The sequence below is a fragment of the Garra rufa genome, chromosome 25, assembly GCF_049309525.1.
Source record: "Garra rufa chromosome 25, GarRuf1.0, whole genome shotgun sequence".
NCBI lineage: Eukaryota > Metazoa > Chordata > Actinopteri > Cypriniformes > Cyprinidae > Garra > Garra rufa.
The window spans coordinates 2,752,667-2,773,037 of NC_133385.1; the positions used below are offsets into that span (position 1 = coordinate 2,752,667).

The following is a 20,371-nucleotide window of genomic DNA, read 5'->3' on the forward strand; positions in this document are numbered from 1 at the left end:
TTACAGGAGTTTTCCAAGACTAATTTGTCAGTCAAACAGGCCTTGAACTCGTTCTGCACCAACTCTGATGCTGATGGACAAAAACACCCCATTAAAAAGTAAAAAGTAACTTAAACTCCAGCATCAGCAAGTCTACAATTTGCCAAACTCAGATTAAAATGCAATTCGCTGAACACGTCCAAGTTAATAAACATCACTACTGAACCTCGCATATGATTTACATATTATATGAGCCCTAAGTTTGATTAAATATGACCCAGTCAGTTTATTAACTTTATCTAAGCAATATTTGTATTAAACTGAATTAAGAAATAATTAGATTAAAATGTGATGTAATGGTGTGCTCAGTGGTGTAGGAAATCTGTTCAGTAACTAACTGAACTAAAATATCTTTTTTTAAATGATTTCCAACAGATCAGGCAAATGTTTCTTGATTCATCAAGTACCTGTGCTGTATTTTATGTCATCTTAGTAGCGAAATAGTTAAATGCTGTTATTCATCACTGTTTTTGATTCATTTTTCATGCAAATTTTAAGATTTGGGCTTTTCAGACTAGTGGAATGAATACATCCAAAATACACATTTAAGTGTTAATCTATTTGCTTCTGTAGATTCTAATTACATTTACAGTATATATTATTAATCTACAGTTTTCTTCATCGACTTCAGCAGCACTTACATATACCAAACTTAGCAGTTTTATTCCTATCTATATTCTGAAGGTCTTTACTGAGGGGTTTGTTCATATATCATTCATTGATTTTATTATTAAACTTTATCTATTGTGTCTGTAGATTTAATTCACATTACATATCCTAAGACCGTTTTCTCAAAATGAGTTTGTTTCTTGATTTTAGCAGCGCTTACATACACCAGATTTAGCAGATTTATTCCTCTCTATATTCTGAAGGTTTTTACTGAGGGGTTTGTTCATGTATCATTCACATTGATTTTGTTTTTGCGCTTTATCTATTTGTGTCTGTAGATTTAATTCACAATGCATATCTTAAAAGTTTTCTCAAAGTGAGTTTGTTTCTCTATTTTAGCAGCACTTACATACACCAAACTTAGCAGTTTTATTCCTCTCTATATTGTAAAGGATTTTACTGAGGGGTTTGCTCATATATTATTCACACAGATTTTTTTTGCACTTCATTCATTTGCATCTATAGATTTTAATTTCCATACATATGTTTAAAGAACTTTTTAAAATGAGTTTGGTTTTCCACTTCAGCAGCACTTACATACACCAAACTTAGCAGTTTTATTCTTCTCTGTATTCTAAAGGATTTTAATGTGGGGTTTGCTCATATATCATTCACACAGTTTTTTTGCACTTTTTTATAGATTTTAATTACAATTCATATGTTTAAAGGCTGTTTTCTCAAAATAAGTTTGTTTCTCCAATTCAGCAGCACCTCAATACACCACACTTAGCTGTTTTATTCCTCTCCATATTCTGAAGGTTTTTCAGATTGATTTTATCTATTTGTGTCTGTAGATTGAATTCACAATACATATCTTAGAAGGCCGTTTTCTCAAAACAAGTTTGTTTTTCTATTTTAGCAGCACTTACATAGACCACACTTAACAGTTTTATTTCTCTCTATATTCTGGAGGTTTTTACCAAAGGGTTTGTTCATATATCATTCCCACTGATTTTTTTTATTGCACTTCATCTGTTTGCATCTATAGATTTCAATCACAATGTATTAAAGGCCGATTTCTCAAAATGAGTTTTTCCTCCACTTCAGCAGCACTTACATTCATCAAACGTAGCAATTTTATTCCTCTCTATCTTCTGAAAGTTTTTACTGTGGGGTTTGTTCATATATCCTTCACACTGGTTTATACAACATTTTATTTCTAAAAACGTAGTGAAAATGTGTTTTTTTTCTGAATGTTATTTTCTGATTAATGGAGTGATAAAAATAGATATCCAAAATACCTTCTGTAGGAACCTTTAACTCTAATATGTCAACAAAATGAAAGAAATTTTTGAACCTGGCTTTAGCCAGTATTCAGATATATTTTCTGCAAATGTGTGCAAATTAGTGCACATTTAATTAGATTATGCCTCACTTGTGTTTTTAAAACACATTTTAGAAAAATTTCAACACAAGAAATGTTTACAATTCTTAATCAATTAGGAAAGTATGGTTATGTAGTTAGTTACATTTTTCTACCCTGTTCACCTGTCCTCTCTTGCTCTAATTAGATTAATTTAGTGTACATCTGTTGTTCAAGTATAACCAAATTATTTTTCACAATGCATTAAAGTCCGATTTCTCAAAATGAGTTTTTTCTCCACTTCAGCAGCACTTACATACACCAAACTTAGCAGTTTTATTCCTATCTATCTTCTGAAGGTTTTTACTGTGGGGTTTGTTCATATATCATTCACACTGGTTTATACAACATTTTATTCCTAAAAACATAGTGAAAATGTGTTTTTTTTCTGAATGTTGACAGTATTTTCTGATTAATGGAGTTATAAAAATAGATATCCAAAATCCCTTCTGTAAAAACCTTTAACTCTAATATGTCAACAAAATGAAAGAAATTTATGAACCTGACTTTAGCCAATATTCAGATTTATTTTCTGGAAATACATGCAAATTTAATTAGATTACGCCTTGTTTGTGTTTTTAAACCGCATTTTAGAAACCTTTAAATGTTTACAATTCTTAATCAACTAGGAAAGTATGGTTATGTAGTTAGTTACATTTTTACCCTGTTCACCTGTGCTGTCTTGCTCTAATTAGATTAATTTAGTGTACATCTGTTGTTCAAGTTAAACCTAATTGTTTTTGCATCATGTAGATTTCAATCACAATGCATTAAAGGCCAATTTCTCAAAATGAGTTTTTTCTCCACTTCAGCAGCACTTACATAAACCAAACTTAGCAGTTTTATTCCTATCTATCTTCTGTAGGTTTTTACTGTGGGGTTTGTTCATATATCATTCACACTGGTTTATACAACATTTTATTTCTAAAAACATAGTGAAAATGTGTTTTTTCTGAATGTTGACAGTATTTTCTGATTAATGGAGTGATAAAAATAGATATCCAAAATCCCTTCTGTAGAAACCTTTAACTCTAATATGTCAACAAAATGAAAGAAATTTTTGAACCTGGCTTTAGCCAGTATTCAGATTTATTTTCTGGAAATGCATGCAAATTAGCACACATTTAATTAGATTATTTCTCGTTTGTGTTTTTAAACTGCATTTTAGAAAACTTTTAACACAAGAAATGTTTACAATTCTTAATCAACTAGGAAAATATGGCTATGTAGTTACATTTTTTACCCTGTTCACCTGTGATGTCTTGCTCTAATTAGATTAATTTAGTGAACATCTGTTGTTCAAGTTTAACCCAATTGTTTTTGCATCATATTATTTGGTAGGTACTGAAGTGTATATGTCTTCAGTACCATTGTTAGTAGCTTGTAGTGTCACAAACTACCTTTCCAGAGAAGCTCATATGTACAGTAGTTGAACTAGTTTAAATGTTTAAAAGAGTGGCTTAGGAACTAAAGTTTCTGGAGCGCTTCACTAACACTGCTGTCATGTGTTGGTATGGTGGAGATCTAGTTGTGTTGGTGTTTACCAGCTTGTCCTTCAAGGTGATAGACGTACATAGAAATTGTATTGACAGTGCAAAACTTCAGCTCAGAAAAATACACTGTATCATCAGTCAGAGAGAGAGAGTGTGTGTGAGTACTGAGTGTGAGTACTGAGTGTGTGTGTGTGTGTGTGTGTGTGTGTGTGTGTGTGTGTGTGTGTGTGTGTGTGTGTGTGTGTGTGTGTGTGTCAGCATCACTCAGGTCTGTTTTATAACATAACAGGCGTTTCTTAGACTGAACCTTTCCGCTCCAGCAGTGTGTGACGGCATCCACCAGAGGGCAACGTCTGTCAGGACATGAGACTGTATGGTCTGATGCCTCAAGTGCTGCTGGGAAGGTCCTACTAATGAGTGATTATGAGATGATTCTAGTGAGAATCAAATGGGCTCGGTTTTTAGTGATATAATGTTACACTGCAAAAAGGGATGCACTTCCTTAGTATTTTTGTCTTGTTTTCCAAGTGAACAAGAACAAATATCTGCCAGTGGGGTCAGAAAAATAATCTTATTTTCCCTTTGAATTAAGTTTATTTTTCTGACTCCATTGGCAGATATTTGTTCTTGATGTAAACAACCTCACTTGATTTTGGTACATTTAAAAAAAAATAAATAAATAAATTCTTTTGATTCTTAAGTAGATGTATTCACCCAGACACAAAGAACAAAAACTAGACTGCTAGTGGTTACTTTTAAGGGTGTTTTAAGTTAGAAAACATATTGATGTCTTAAATTCATCAATGCCTTAAGCTGCCTTTGGCAGAATATTGGTGAAATGCTTTAAACTTCTGTCTGCAAAAATGTTTGAAATTATGCGAATGTAATTCAGGGTTATTATAGTTATGTAAAACAAACAATAAAACTTTAAAAAAAAAATCATTACTTGAAGTAAAATAAGCATTTAAATAAAATATTTTTAAAAAATTACAAATAAAATATTATTATTATTATTAATTAATTTATTTATTTTTGCCAAGGCAGCATTTCCCATTTAATTTAGTTTAACTACATGTATTAAAATAACTTAAACTGAATTAAAAATTAATAAAATTGTATATATATTTAAAAAACAACAAAAATTTACAAAGACTTGAATGGAAATGGAAAATATAAATACAAAGATTCAAAATGTTAATAAAACCAATGGTAGTATCTCATTGAAACCTAGTGCACATTACATTTCAAAATGCACACTAAATGCCCAGCGCTTGCAGAGATGGGGTTCATGAGTATCAGCATTTACTGTGAACCGAGCCACTCTGAAAACATGCTACTATAATGAACTGCTGCGTGCGTGAAGAGAAATAAAGAGCAGAAGATGCACATCGAGTGTTTGATTGATATTTGATCTGTGTTTTATTATTCTCTTACCGCCACAGAGAACGATTCGGTTGCACAGTCGTCACCTCATAAACTGCCTAAAGCAGTAGTGTTTTCCTGCAGACGTTTTTTCCATTCTTTATCAACCTCAATTGACTGAATGCAAACGAACTGAATGTACAGTGCACTTAATTACGGTCAATACTGTTTGGCTTTTGTCATGATTATTTTAATTGGCGTCTCAGGGCTTAAAATTGCATGGTTTCCCACTGATCTGTCAGTCTGATAAAATAATATATTAAAAAGTCGCATACTGGGCTTCTTTTACAGCTTTTTTTTTTTTTTTTTTGCAAATATAGAAGGTCAATTAGGTGTTCCATGCTTCTAGAAAATACTGTGTGCATACACTTTGCGTTAGTGTGCTATTGAGAACACAGCCAGTGTGCAAATTGTTCCTGTAACGCTGTGGTAGTAATGAGTTTCAGAATGATTGTTTGTTAGTGTGTGTGTGTCTTTATGACCTGAGAAACCCTTTCTCAGTAGTGTGCGAGATGGTCAGTACTCATCCGTTATTGTTTCTGCTATTGTGCTGCGAAAAGATGAAGTTGAATACATACTGATGGATAGTGAGACACACACACACACACACACACACACACACACACACACACACACACACACACACACACACACACACACACACACACACACACACACACACACAGACACAAACACACACACACACACACACACACACACACACACACTGTCTCACATCAATAGAGGTCTGATTTTATCCCGGAGGAATTAATCAATTCTCCCACCCCTGATTCAATAAACCACTGCATATTACACACTAAAGACTGCACACACATTACACAGTCACTGCTACACATGCACAATGCACGCTATGTTATGTTCTACACACTACATACATCATTCTACACACCATTTAGGAACACTGTTATGCTATACATTACATTACACTCTATACACACTATAGAAAACAAATTACACACATGTGCATGCTGCACACTACACACTAACATTCTATACACTATAGAAAACACATTACATACGGCACACTATATTATATTCAACATACTAAATACTGAATTCTACACACCATTTATGAACAGTTAATCTGTAATCTAAATGCTGTACATACTGCACACTACATACTATATACTGCATTCTACACAACATTTATGAACACTTATTACGCAGTGTAATGCTGTACACACTGCATATACTACATGCTACACACCATTTATGAATACTTATTTTGAAGTTCTAATGCTGTACATACTGCATACTGCACACTACATACTAAATGCTTTATTCTACACAACAATTATGAACACTTATTGTGCAGTCCTAATGCTGTACACATGGCATACACTGAATGTTACACACCATTTAAGACCACTTATTTTGCAGTTATAATGCTGTACATAATACATACTCTACATACTGCACACTATGTACTATAAACTACATGCTACACACAATTTATGACCACTTATTATGCAGTCTACATGCTGTACACACTGCATACACTACATACTGCACACTACATACTATATATGACATTCTACACAACATTTATGAAGACGTATTCTGCAGTCTACACTGTAAAAAGTTTTCACCAGATTCAACTTAAAAACCTAAGTTCAGCAGCTGCCTTACGATTTTAAGTTAAATCAGCTTAAAACTACAAGTCATTTTAACTTATTGCAATCAAAATTAGTTGATTTAACTTGTGAGTTTAAATAACTTAAGTTGATTTAACTTGACATTTTAAGGCAGCTGCTAAACTAAAGTTTTTAAGTTGAAACTGGTAAAAACTTTTTACAGTCTACATGCTGTACACACTGCATACACTACATACTGCACACTACATACTATATACGACATTCTACACAACATTTATGAAGACGTATTCTGCAGTCTACATGCTGTACATACTGCACACTACATACTATATATGACATTCTACACATTTATGAAGACGTATTCTGCAGTCTACATGCTGTACAAACTGCATACACTCTGCCTGCTGTACACTACATAGTATATACTACATGCTACACACTATTTATGTACACTTATTCTGCAGTCCTAATGTGGTACACACTGCATACTGCACACTACATACTATATGCTACATTCTACACATTTATGAGCACTTATTCTGCAGTCCTAATGCTGTACATACTGCATACACTACATACTCTACGCAGTATGCTACATACTGCATTCTACACACCATTTATGAACTTATTCTGGAGTCTACATTCTGTACACACTGCATACTCTACATATTGCGCACTACATACTATATATTACAAACTACACACCGTTTATGACCAGTTATTCTGCAGTGTTAATTCTGTAAACGCTGTATACACTAAATACTGCATGCTATATACTACATATTACATTTTGCACAACATCTGTGAACATTCATTCTGCAGTCTACATACTGTGCACACTACATACTGCATACTAAATACATCTACACATTTTATGAATTCTATCTTATTCTGTAATCTACATGCTGTTCACTGTTTAGCTTTACACCCTATAGAAAACATGCTACATACTGCACACTACACATAGTATATTATATTCTACATACTACATATTTCACTCTACACATCATTTCTGAACACTAACATTCTGCAAACTACATGCTGTACACTACACATCGCACATTATAGTTAATACACTAGAAAACATACTACGTACTACACACTACATATTCTACACAGCATTTTTGAGTAAAAAGTTATTTTGCAATCTATACACTATGCCCTATTCTGCTATTCTACATACTGCACACTACATGCTACATATTTCATTCAGCACACCATTTAAGAAGACTAACATATTCTGCCATCTACACACTCTACACTACACATTGCACATTACACCTCTATAGACTATAGAGATGACACTACATACTGCATACTATCCACACTACATTATACTGTATGCTACATAGTGCACACTATGTACTACACACCATTTATGAGCGTTACCTTGTTCAGCCGTCTACATGATGTACACTGCACATTACACTCTGTACACACTACATACTACTTACTTCATTCTGCACACCATTTATGAATGCTTACATATAGTGCAATCTACATGATGTACACTACATTATATTCTGCATCCTGCATGTTACATACATCATTCTACACACCATTTGTGAAAACTAACATAACTAAAGTACATACTGCACACTAAGCACTGCAGATTACACTCGTTACACCATAGAAAACACACTACATATTGCACACTACTTTATATTAAACATACTGAACACTACATAATGCATACTTATCTGAACACTTAAATTACGAATACTTCTACAATAGATTCTTCAATCTACAAGTTGTACACCACACACTGCACTTTATACACTATAGAAAACACACTACATACATTGTTTTATACACCATTTATGAATACTAACTTTACATTACATTTTACATTACACTCTATATACTATAAAAAACACATTACATATTTAATTATTCTTATGAACACCAACTTATTCTGCAATCTACATGCTGTACACTACACACTCAGTACACTAAAAACACACTCACACACACTACATAGTACACACAGCACTTTAAATTAGCGTTCAGAATATGAGCTCGTAAATAATTATAATAAAACGTTTCTCTAAAGGACACATTTTCCTTATGTCAGGGAATAAAATGTAAAGTGTGTCGTAAATCATCTCGCCTGTTCGTCCCAGGTTACGAGATCTTGTCAGCACTTTACAGTGGTTTTATCGCTCAACGTCATGGTTTCCATGGAGACAGACCGTTAGTTAACAGGCTAAAGAGGTTTAACAAGAGGGTTGAGTTGAGAACGTGGGCCAAATGAGGTGTGAGTTTGATGCTGATTGAAACTCGTGGGGGTTTTGCGTCGCTAATATGTTGTTTCAGAGGTTGATCACGACGCCAATGTTGGAGAATCTGTCTGAACTCGGTCAATGTCAGTGATGTGACCCGTCATGCTGTGTTTCTGATTGGCACGAATATGTAGACATTACCTTCAGGAAATCAGAAGCGGCCGTTTCATTCGGCGGACATCATCACCATTTCAGGTTGAGCGTCTTATTGCAAATGAAGGCATTCAGGAGCGTTTGTGAGGCCTTGCGCTGAACATCTCTATAAAGCTGAATCGTGTATCTGACTGTTCGCCGTGACAGGTTGGACGCGTTTCAAATGTCTCTCTGGGTTTGCGCTCATATCGCAGCTCATATCATCAGAGAAATCTCAAGTCCATCTTCATTTCCTCAATGTCAGTTGATGCTGCTGTGATAGAAGGGCTTGTACCGTTTGTTCTTTATGAATGCACTTTAAATCCTTGCAATATTTTGATGTGAAAAAAGAGGATTTTTATTCTAATATTTGGAGAAGCATACACTACATGCTATACGCTACATACTGCATTCTGCATACCATTTATGGACAATTACTCTGCAATTTATATGCTGTACACTGCATACACTACATACTGCACGCTATTTAATGGACAATTACTCTGCACGCTACATACTACATAGTGCACTCTACACACCATTTATAAACAATTAGTTTGCAATTGTGCTGTACCCACTGCATACACTACATACTGCACGCTATTTAATGGACAATTACTCTGCACGCTACATACTACATAGTGCACTCTACACACCATTTATAAACAATTAGTTTGCAATCTGTGCTGTACCCACTGCATACGTTACATACGGCATGCTACATACTGCATTCTACACACTATTTATGAATAATTACTCTGCATGCTGCTTACTACATTCTGTATACACTGCAAACACTAGATACTACACATTACGTACTACACACATCATTCTTACACATGTTACACACATATTTAGGAATACGTTTTCTGCAGTCTACATGCTGTATGCTACATATTACATACTGCACTCCACACCATTTCTAAACAGTTACTCTGCAATCTACATGCTGTACACACTGCATACTCTGCATACTGCATACTTCATACTGCACTCTACACACCATTAATGAACAGTTACTCTGCAATATATGTGCTATACCCACTGCATGCACTACATACTGCATACACCATTTATGATCAGTTATTCTGCAAGCTACATACTACATACGGCACTTTACACTATTTATAAACAATTAGTCTGCATGCTACTTACTACATACTGCACTCTACACACCATTTATGAGAACTTATTCTGCAGTCTACATGCTGTACACTTCATACGCTACATACTGCATGCTACATACTGTTTATGAACAATTATTCTGCAGTCTACATGCTGTACACTTCATACATTACATACTGCATGCTACATACTAGATACTGCATTCTACATACTGTTCATGAACAATTATTCTGCAATCTACATGCTGTACACAATGCATACACTACATACTGCATATATCATTCTACACACCACTTATGAACACTCATTCTACAGTCTGCGTACATGCTGTACATACTGCATACACTACATACCACACACCACATACTACATTCTACTCACCATTTATAATTGCTGCACAACATACTACATTCTATACACCATTATTGAACTTATTCTAGTGAGTCTACATGCTGCGCATACACTACATACTGCATTTTTCCACATTTATGAATAATTATTCTGCAATTACATGCTGTACACACTGCATACACTACATACTGCACACTACATACTGCATTCTACACACCATTTATGAACAATTATTCTGCAATCTACATGCTGTACACACTGCATACACTACATACTGCACACTACATACTGCATTCTACACACCATTTATGAACAATTATTCTGCAATTACATGCTGTACACACTGCATACACTACATACTGCACACTACATACTGCATTCTACACACCATTTATGAACAATTATTCTGCAATCTACATGCTGTACACACTGCATACACTACATACTGCATGCTGCACACTTGGATATGTCATTCTACACACCACTTATGAACACTTATTCTACAGTCTACGTGCTGTACATACTGCATACACTACATACTGCATACTACATACTGCATTCTACACACCATTTATGAACACTTATTCTACAGTCTATGTGCTGTACATACTGCATACACTACATACTGCATGCTGCACACTTGGATATGTCATTCTACACACCATTTATGAACAATTATTCTGCAATCTACATGCTGTACACACTGCATACACTACATACTGCATGCTGCACACTTGGATATGTCATTCTACACACCATTTATGAACAATTATTCTGCAATCTACATGCTGTACACACTGCATACACTACATACTGCATGCTGCACACTTGGATATGTCATTCTACACACCACTTATGAACACTTATTCTACAGTCTACGTGCTGTACATACTGCATACACTACATACTGCATACTACATACTGCATTCTACACACCATTTATGAACACTTATTCTACAGTCTATGTGCTGTACATACTGCATACACTACATACTGCATACTACATACTACTGTATATACTACATTCTACACACCATTTATGAATGCTAACTTATTTTGCAGTCTACATGCTGTGCACTGCATACACTACATACTACACACTATATACTATATTCTAGACACCATTATTGAACAATTGTTCTACAGTCTGCATGTTGCGCATAAACTACATACTGCATTTTTCACACCATTTATGCACATTTATTTTGCAGTTTACATGTTATACACATTGCATACACTACATACTGCAGTATACCTCATTCTACAGTAGAATATGATTTTTGCAGTTTTCCATTTATTTGCATGCTGTGTTTGTCTTCTTCCTGGCATTTATTTGGCAGGTTGCATGTAAAATGTCATGTAGCTTTTCAATCCCAACTGACAGCATTTTTATTTTATTTATTTTTTTTGCTGTTTAGTGCAGGGTTTTCTTGTCTTTCAGAAAACAAGACTTTATATCCTAAGTTATTTTGATTCCTTGGTAAATGCATGTTGATTTAAGAGTGTTTATATATTTGTACTGGAAAACAAGACAAAAATACGTAATGCACTGAATGTATGGCTGTATGCATGCTAATGTAAATGCCAGGTCTGTCTCATCCAGGAATTACTATGGTAACATTCATTGGTAATTAGAGGAAGCTGCTAAAGGAATAATTACGGTGACTTGTTCTCGGGGCCGCTGTTAGTTAAAGTGAGTTTGACAGGGTTAGCGGGACAGATGGAAATGTTCAGCTCTAATGAGCAGGACGCTTCCTCTCATTGCCACAATATGCGTAATATATTACTGCTGATTCAGGCCGGTGCGGTCGGCCGGTCTGTGGCCCCGAGCGCAGATCTAATGGAGAGATGAATCGCTCGGCGCCAGATCGCTGACAGGAGAGTGTCAGTATCCAGGGAAGAGGCTTACAAGCTGTAAAGAGGCTGAAAAATTAACCGTCAGCTGCTAAACAAACACGCCAGTGCTAGAAAAACAAACTGTGAGGTGCAAAAACTCTATGTGTGTGTGAGAGAGAGAGTGATTTTCATTTAGCAGGACTATTTTTTCCTGACTCCAAATGAGTTTTTTTCTCTCTGGCCGAGACGTGATGCAACTTTCAGAAAGCTTTGCAAATAAATAATTCACTTTGAGAGAGTTTTCTTGATGATTCACTGATAACTGTGAACGAACTGGATCTTTCCTGAAACGATTGAAGCATGTACAAGACGGGCAAACTTCATTTCTGACGGAGGGAAAAATGTGAAAATTACAGGTCGTGAATGATTAAGGAATCAAAATGTCCTTGATCTGATCCGGTTCGGTGTATTATGAAACATACTGTAACTTTCACAGGGCAGAAAAATAAAAAGCATGTACTGAAATTGCAAAGAAGACAATCCCAGGATGAACCGCAATGAGCTGGATGATGGATTTCAATAATAAATGTTTATTATTTGTATATCTTTTTATGTTGGTATCATCTCAGTATGCTTATAAATGCTGTGAAAATGATGTTCTTTCTCTGATTCTGTTGTTTTCCTGTACAAATATCGAAATATTCTTAAATCAAAATACATTTACTGCAGTTGTAAGATATTAAGTTTTCTGTTAAAAAAAATGCATCAAAATGAAGTTTTTGCTTAAAACAAGAACAAAAATATGCCAGTGGAATCAGAATAATAAACTTTGTTTAAAGGGAAAACAAGACTTTCTTAAGTAATTTTAATTCTCCAATAAATATCTTTAAGGATGTTTAAATATTTTATTGAAAAACAAAACAAAAATACTAGTAAATAAATAAATACAGATATAAGTAAAGTGAGTTTACACTTAAAAAAATAGCTAATGGGGTCAGAATAATGTCAGAGAAATTTCTTGAATCATTTGATTCAGTTCGGGATGTCAGAGAGAGTTTGTGAATCATTTGATTCAGTTCGGGATGTCAGAGAGAGTTTGTGAATCATTTGATTCAGTTCGGGATGTCAGAGAGAGTTTGTGAATCATTTGATTCAGTTCGGGATGTCAGAGAGAGTTTGTGAATCATTTGATTCAGTTCGGGATGTCAGAGAGAGTTCAGGAATCATTTGATTCAGTTCGGGATGTCAGAGAGAGTTTGTGAATCATTTGATTCAGTTCGGGATGTCAGAGAGAGTTTGTGAATCATTTGATTCAGTTCGGGATGTCAGAGAGAGTTTGTGAATCATTTGATTCAGTTCGGGATGTCAGAGAGAGTTCAGGAATCATTTGATTCAGTTCGGGATGTCAGAGAGAGTTTGTGAATCATTTGATTCAGTTTGGGATGTCAGAGAGAGTTTGTGAATCATTTGATTCAGTTTGGGATGTCAGAGAGAGTTTGTGAATCATTTGATTCAGTTCGGGATGCCAGAGAGAGTTTGTGAATCATTTGATTCAGTTCGGGATGTCAGAGAGAGTTCAGGAATCATTTGATTCAGTTCGGGATGTCAGAGAAATTTCACGAATCATTTGATTCAGTTCGGGATGTCAAAGAGAGTTTGTGAATCATTTAATTCAGTTTGGGATGTCAGAGAGAGTTTGTGAATCATTTGATTCAGTTCGGGATGCCAGAGAGAGTTTGTGAATCATTTGATTCAGTTCGGGATGTCAGAGAGAGTTCAGGAATCATTTGATTCAGTTCGGGATGTCAGAGAAATTTCACGAATCATTTGATTCAGTTCGGGATGTCAGAGAGAGTTTGTGAATCATTTGATTCAGTTCGGGATGTCAGAGAGAGTTTGTGAATCATTTGATTCAGTTCGGGATGTCAGAGAGAGTTCAGGAATCATTTGATTCAGTTCGGGATGTCAGAGAGAGTTTGTGAATCATTTGATTCAGTTCGGGATGTCAGAGAGAGTTTGTGAATCATTTGATTCAGTTTGGGATGTCAGAGAGAGTTTGTGAATCATTTGATTCAGTTCGGGATGCCAGAGAGAGTTTGTGAATCATTTGATTCAGTTCGGGATGTCAGAGAGAGTTCAGGAATCATTTGATTCAGTTCGGGATGTCAGAGAAATTTCACGAATCATTTGATTCAGTTCGGGATGTCAAAGAGAGTTTGTGAATCATTTGATTCAGTTTGGGATGTCAGAGAGAGTTTGTGAATCATTTGATTCAGTTCGGGATGCCAGAGAGAGTTTGTGAATCATTTGATTCAGTTCGGGATGTCAGAGAGAGTTTGTGAATCATTTGATTCAGTTCGGGATGCCAGAGAGAGTTTGTGAATCATTTGATTCAGTTCGGGATGCCAGAGAGAGTTTGTGAATCATTTGATTCAGTTCGGGATGTCAGAGAGAGTTCAGGAATCATTTGATTCAGTTCGGGATGCCAGAGAGAGTTTGTGAATCATTTGATTCAGTTTGGGATGTCAGAGAGAGTTTGTGAATCATTTGATTCAGTTCGGGATGCCAGAGAGAGTTTGTGAATCATTTGATTCAGTTCGGGATGCCAGAGAGAGTTTGTGAATCATTTGATTCAGTTCGGGATGTCAGAGAGAGTTCAGGAATCATTTGATTCAGTTCGGGATGCCAGAGAGAGTTTGTGAATCATTTGATTCAGTTCGGGATGCCAGAGAGAGTTTGTGAATCATTTGATTCAGTTTGGGATGTCAGAGAGAGTTTGTGAATCATTTGATTCAGTTCGGGATGCCAGAGAGAGTTTGTGAATCATTTGATTCAGTTCGGGATGCCAGAGAGAGTTTGTGAATCATTTGATTCAGTTCGGGATGTCAGAGAGAGTTCAGGAATCATTTGATTCAGTTCGGGATGTCAGAGAAATTTCACGAATCATTTGATTCAGTTCGGGATGTCAGAGAGAGTTTGTGAATCATTTGATTCAGATCGGGATGTCAGAGAAATTTCACGAATCATTTGATTCAGTTCGGGATGTCAAAGAGAGTTTGTGAATCATTTGATTCAGTTCGGGATGTCAAAGAGAGTTTGTGAATCATTTGATTCATTTCGGGATGTCAAAGAGAGTTCAGGAATCATTTGATTCAGTTCGGGATGTCAGAGAGAGTTCAGGAATCATTTGATTCAGTTCGGGATGTCAGAGAGAGTTCAGGAATCATTTGATTCAGTTCGGGATGTCAGAGAGAGTTTGTGAATCATTTGATTCAGTTCGGGATGTCAGAGAGAGTTTGTGAATCATTTGATTCAGTTCGGGATGTCAGAGAGAGTTTGTGAATCATTTGATTCAGTTCGGGATGTCAGAGAGAGTTTGTGAATCATTTGATTCAGTTCGGGATGTCAGAGAGAGTTCAGGAATCATTTGATTCAGTTCGGGATGTCAGAGAGAGTTTGTGAATCATTTGATTCAGTTCGGGATGTCAGAGAGAGTTTGTGAATCATTTGATTCAGTTCGGGATGTCAGAGAGAGTTTGTGAATCATTTGATTCAGTTCGGGATGTCAGAGAGAGTTCAGGAATCATTTGATTCAGTTCGGGATGTCAGAGAGAGTTTGTGAATCATTTGATTCAGTTTGGGATGTCAGAGAGAGTTTGTGAATCATTTGATTCAGTTTGGGATGTCAGAGAGAGTTTGTTAATCATTTGATTCAGTTCGGGATGTCAGAGAGAGTTCAGGAATCATTTGATTCAGTTCGGGATGTCAGAGAGAGTTTGTGAATCATTTGATTCAGTTTGGGATGTCAGAGAGAGTTTGTTAATCATTTGATTCAGTTCGGGATGCCAGAGAGAGTTTGTGAATCATTTGATTCAGTTCGGGATGTCAGAGAGAGTTCAGGAATCATTTGATTCAGTTCGGGATGTCAGAGAAATTTCACGAATCATTTGATTCAGTTCGGGATGTCAAAGAGAGTTTGTGAATCATTTAATTCAGTTTGGGATGTCAGAGAGAGTTTGTGAATCATTTGATTCAGTTCGGGATGCCAGAGAGAGTTTGTGAATCATTTGATTCAGTTCGGGATGTCAGAGAGAGTTCAGGAATCATTTGATTCAGTTCGGGATGTCAGAGAAATTTCACGAATCATTTGATTCAGTTCGGGATGTCAGAGAGAGTTTGTGAATCATTTGATTCAGTTCGGGATGTCAGAGAGAGTTTGTGAATCATTTGATTCAGTTCGGGATGTCAGAGAGAGTTCAGGAATCATTTGATTCAGTTCGGGATGTCAGAGAGAGTTTGTGAATCATTTGATTCAGTTCGGGATGTCAGAGAGAGTTTGTGAATCATTTGATTCAGTTTGGGATGTCAGAGAGAGTTTGTGAATCATTTGATTCAGTTCGGGATGCCAGAGAGAGTTTGTGAATCATTTGATTCAGTTCGGGATGTCAGAGAGAGTTCAGGAATCATTTGATTCAGTTCGGGATGTCAGAGAAATTTCACGAATCATTTGATTCAGTTCGGAATGTCAAAGAGAGTTTGTGAATCATTTGATTCAGTTTGGGATGTCAGAGAGAGTTTGTGAATCATTTGATTCAGTTCGGGATGCCAGAGAGAGTTTGTGAATCATTTGATTCAGTTCGGGATGTCAGAGAGAGTTTGTGAATCATTTGATTCAGTTCGGGATGCCAGAGAGAGTTTGTGAATCATTTGATTCAGTTCGGGATGCCAGAGAGAGTTTGTGAATCATTTGATTCAGTTCGGGATGTCAGAGAGAGTTCAGGAATCATTTGATTCAGTTCGGGATGCCAGAGAGAGTTTGTGAATCATTTGATTCAGTTTGGGATGTCAGAGAGAGTTTGTGAATCATTTGATTCAGTTCGGGATGCCAGAGAGAGTTTGTGAATCATTTGATTCAGTTCGGGATGCCAGAGAGAGTTTGTGAATCATTTGATTCAGTTCGGGATGTCAGAGAGAGTTCAGGAATCATTTGATTCAGTTCGGGATGCCAGAGAGAGTTTGTGAATCATTTGATTCAGTTCGGGATGCCAGAGAGAGTTTGTGAATCATTTGATTCAGTTTGGGATGTCAGAGAGAGTTTGTGAATCATTTGATTCAGTTCGGGATGCCAGAGAGAGTTTGTGAATCATTTGATTCAGTTCGGGATGCCAGAGAGAGTTTGTGAATCATTTGATTCAGTTCGGGATGTCAGAGAGAGTTCAGGAATCATTTGATTCAGTTCGGGATGTCAGAGAAATTTCACGAATCATTTGATTCAGTTCGGGATGTCAGAGAGAGTTTGTGAATCATTTGATTCAGTTCGGGATGTCAGAGAAATTTCACGAATCATTTGATTCAGTTCGGGATGTCAAAGAGAGTTTGTGAATCATTTGATTCAGTTCGGGATGTCAAAGAGAGTTTGTGAATCATTTGATTCATTTCGGGATGTCAAAGAGAGTTCAGGAATCATTTGATTCAGTTCGGGATGTCAGAGAGAGTTCAGGAATCATTTGATTCAGTTCGGGATGTCAAAGAGAGTTTGTGAATTATTTGATTCAGTTCGGGATGTCAAAGAGAGTTTGTGAATTATTTGATTCAGTTCGGGATGTCAAAGAGAGTTCAGGAATCATTTGATTCAGTTCGGGATGTCAGAGAGAGTTCAGGAATCATTTGATTCAGTTCGGGATGTCAAAGAGAGTTTGTGAATTATTTGATTCAGTTCGGGATGTCAGAGAGAGTTCAGGAATCGTTTTTCTTGTTTCTTTGTTTCTCCAGCAAATGTATCTTGATTTATGAATGTTAAGGTATTTGTACAGAAAAACAAGTTAAAAATACTATTTTTAATACTGTGTTGCTGCCTATAGTGTGTTTCGAATGTCAGTTCTGATCCCTATGTAGGGTGTCCACCAAAGCAGCTGACTAGGTTTCAAAAGCGATGTCCTTTAGTGTGGTTAAAATGCTCGGCGCGTGTGTAATGATCAGACTGGGTCCGTGTAAGTGTTACTGACACCGTCTTTAACTTTAGTCTTCTTTAATCACTTTAAACAGACACTCGAAAGCCGTGAAAACCTTCCTCTCCGCTCGCGGGACCCAAATCACCTCCGTGACAGACCCTGAAGGGCGCGATTAAGCATTCAGAGCGGCTCCGCCGACATCTGAATCAATCTCACGCTTTGAAAGAGAGCCAGAGACAAAGAAAGATGTTCCCTACTGTCATCTGATCCTTCAGGTGAAGAAAAATAATGGAAATTTCCTCGCAGGTCATGAATAACGCCACTGTAATGATGTCGGCCTCTTCATGAAACCAAAACACTGCTTCTGGAGATCGATCGCCGTTGAGGAAAATACCAAACCGCACGGTTTTGAGGGGTTCATTGGGTCTGTAAGGCCGAACCTGGCGCACAACGTGAGGACAGACGCTTTAATCAGCAGAAATTAGGGGTTGCAGAGATGATTATTTGTATGGAGCTTCCCAGGTGCTCATTATCACGTCTGGATCAGTGAAGGTCATGCCGTCCCGAACAGAAAATGTGTGCTGCATGGTTATTATCGTTAACTAAAACTCAACTAACAAAAGCATTTTTGTTAATGGACATCAAACTGAAATCAAATACAAATGAATATTAGATTCCTGTTGGTTCTCTGTGTTCTTCTGTTTTCTGTTGGTTCATTGGTATTTTGAAGTAATTAATCTTTATTATATAAATGTTTATATATTTTATATCCCAACATGAATCTTGACTGTGTTGTTCGCAGTTATGATTGTTGAAAAAATTTTTTTTTTATATATATTTCTAATTTATAATTATTTCAATTAATATTAGGAATTTTACAGTTTTAGTTTTTTTTTTTTTTAATTTTTATTATTTATTATTTAGTTTTAGTTATTTTAATGCATTTTTTTGTAGTTTCAATTTTAAATTTGGTTAACAACATTAATAATAATTACAATAATTAATTACAAATACACGTGTATGTGTATATATATATATATATATATATATATATATATATATATATATATATATATATATATATATATATTTAAAATGTCTTTATTTTAGTTGTTATTTTAATGCATTTTAACTAAATTAAATAAGATATGCATATATATATATTCATTCATTCATTCATTTATTTGATAAAAACTATATTTCAGCTAAGGCAACATTTCTTGATGCATTAAAATAACTAAATAAGTCTAAACAAAAAAGAACGGAATTAATAAATTAATACAAATTTATTTAAAATGAATAAAAACAATATCTAAATAAATCTAAAAAAATACTGAATGAATAAAAATTTATTTAAATGAATAAAATGAATGTGTGTGTGTATATATATATATATGTAGTTTTAGATTTATTTAGTTATTTTAATGCATCAACAAATATTGCTGAAATATAGTTTTTATCAAATAAATAAATTTATATATATATATATATATATATATATATATATATATATATATAATATATCAATTAAGTTGCAGTTTGCAAATACATTTTTTTATTAAATAAATATTATATATATACAGTTTTTATTCATTTTAAATGTATTTTTATTCATTCAGTTTGTTTAATATTTTTAGTTTTAGTTTAGTTTTTTATGAAACAAGTGTTTATTTTTTTTATAATGAAAATGTTTTGTCATTTTAATTTTCATGCATTTTAAGTTTCAATTTGCTCAAACTGCAATAATTCTAATGAAATATAAAAAGTTTATTAAAATCATAGTGATTAATAATCATGATTCGAATTTTTGAAGAAAAAAAATCTTAATTATTAGTTTAGCTATGATCGTGCAGCCCTAATAAATATATTTTGTTTTGTCATGTTTCATTCATTTTAATTAATGTTTATTAATATTATTTAAATTAATAAGAATGTTTCTGGCCTTTACATGGTTTTGGACAATGTTTGATAATTGTTGTGTTGTGTTAAATTTTTTAAGAATATTATTTAAAAAAGAAAGAGTTGCACGTAATATTTTAAAAGAACAAATCTAATACGTTTCTGAAAATTAAAAAAAAATACACTTTTTTTT

At 34.9% G+C, this 20,371-nt stretch overlaps 1 protein-coding gene across 1 annotated transcript in view; it reads left to right on the forward strand.

The window, feature by feature from the left end:
• LOC141301016 (transmembrane protein 117-like) overlaps positions 1 to 20,371 on the forward strand; it is a 160,224-nt gene that overhangs the window by 106,374 nt on the left and 33,479 nt on the right. The gene's annotated exons all lie outside the window — the stretch shown is intronic.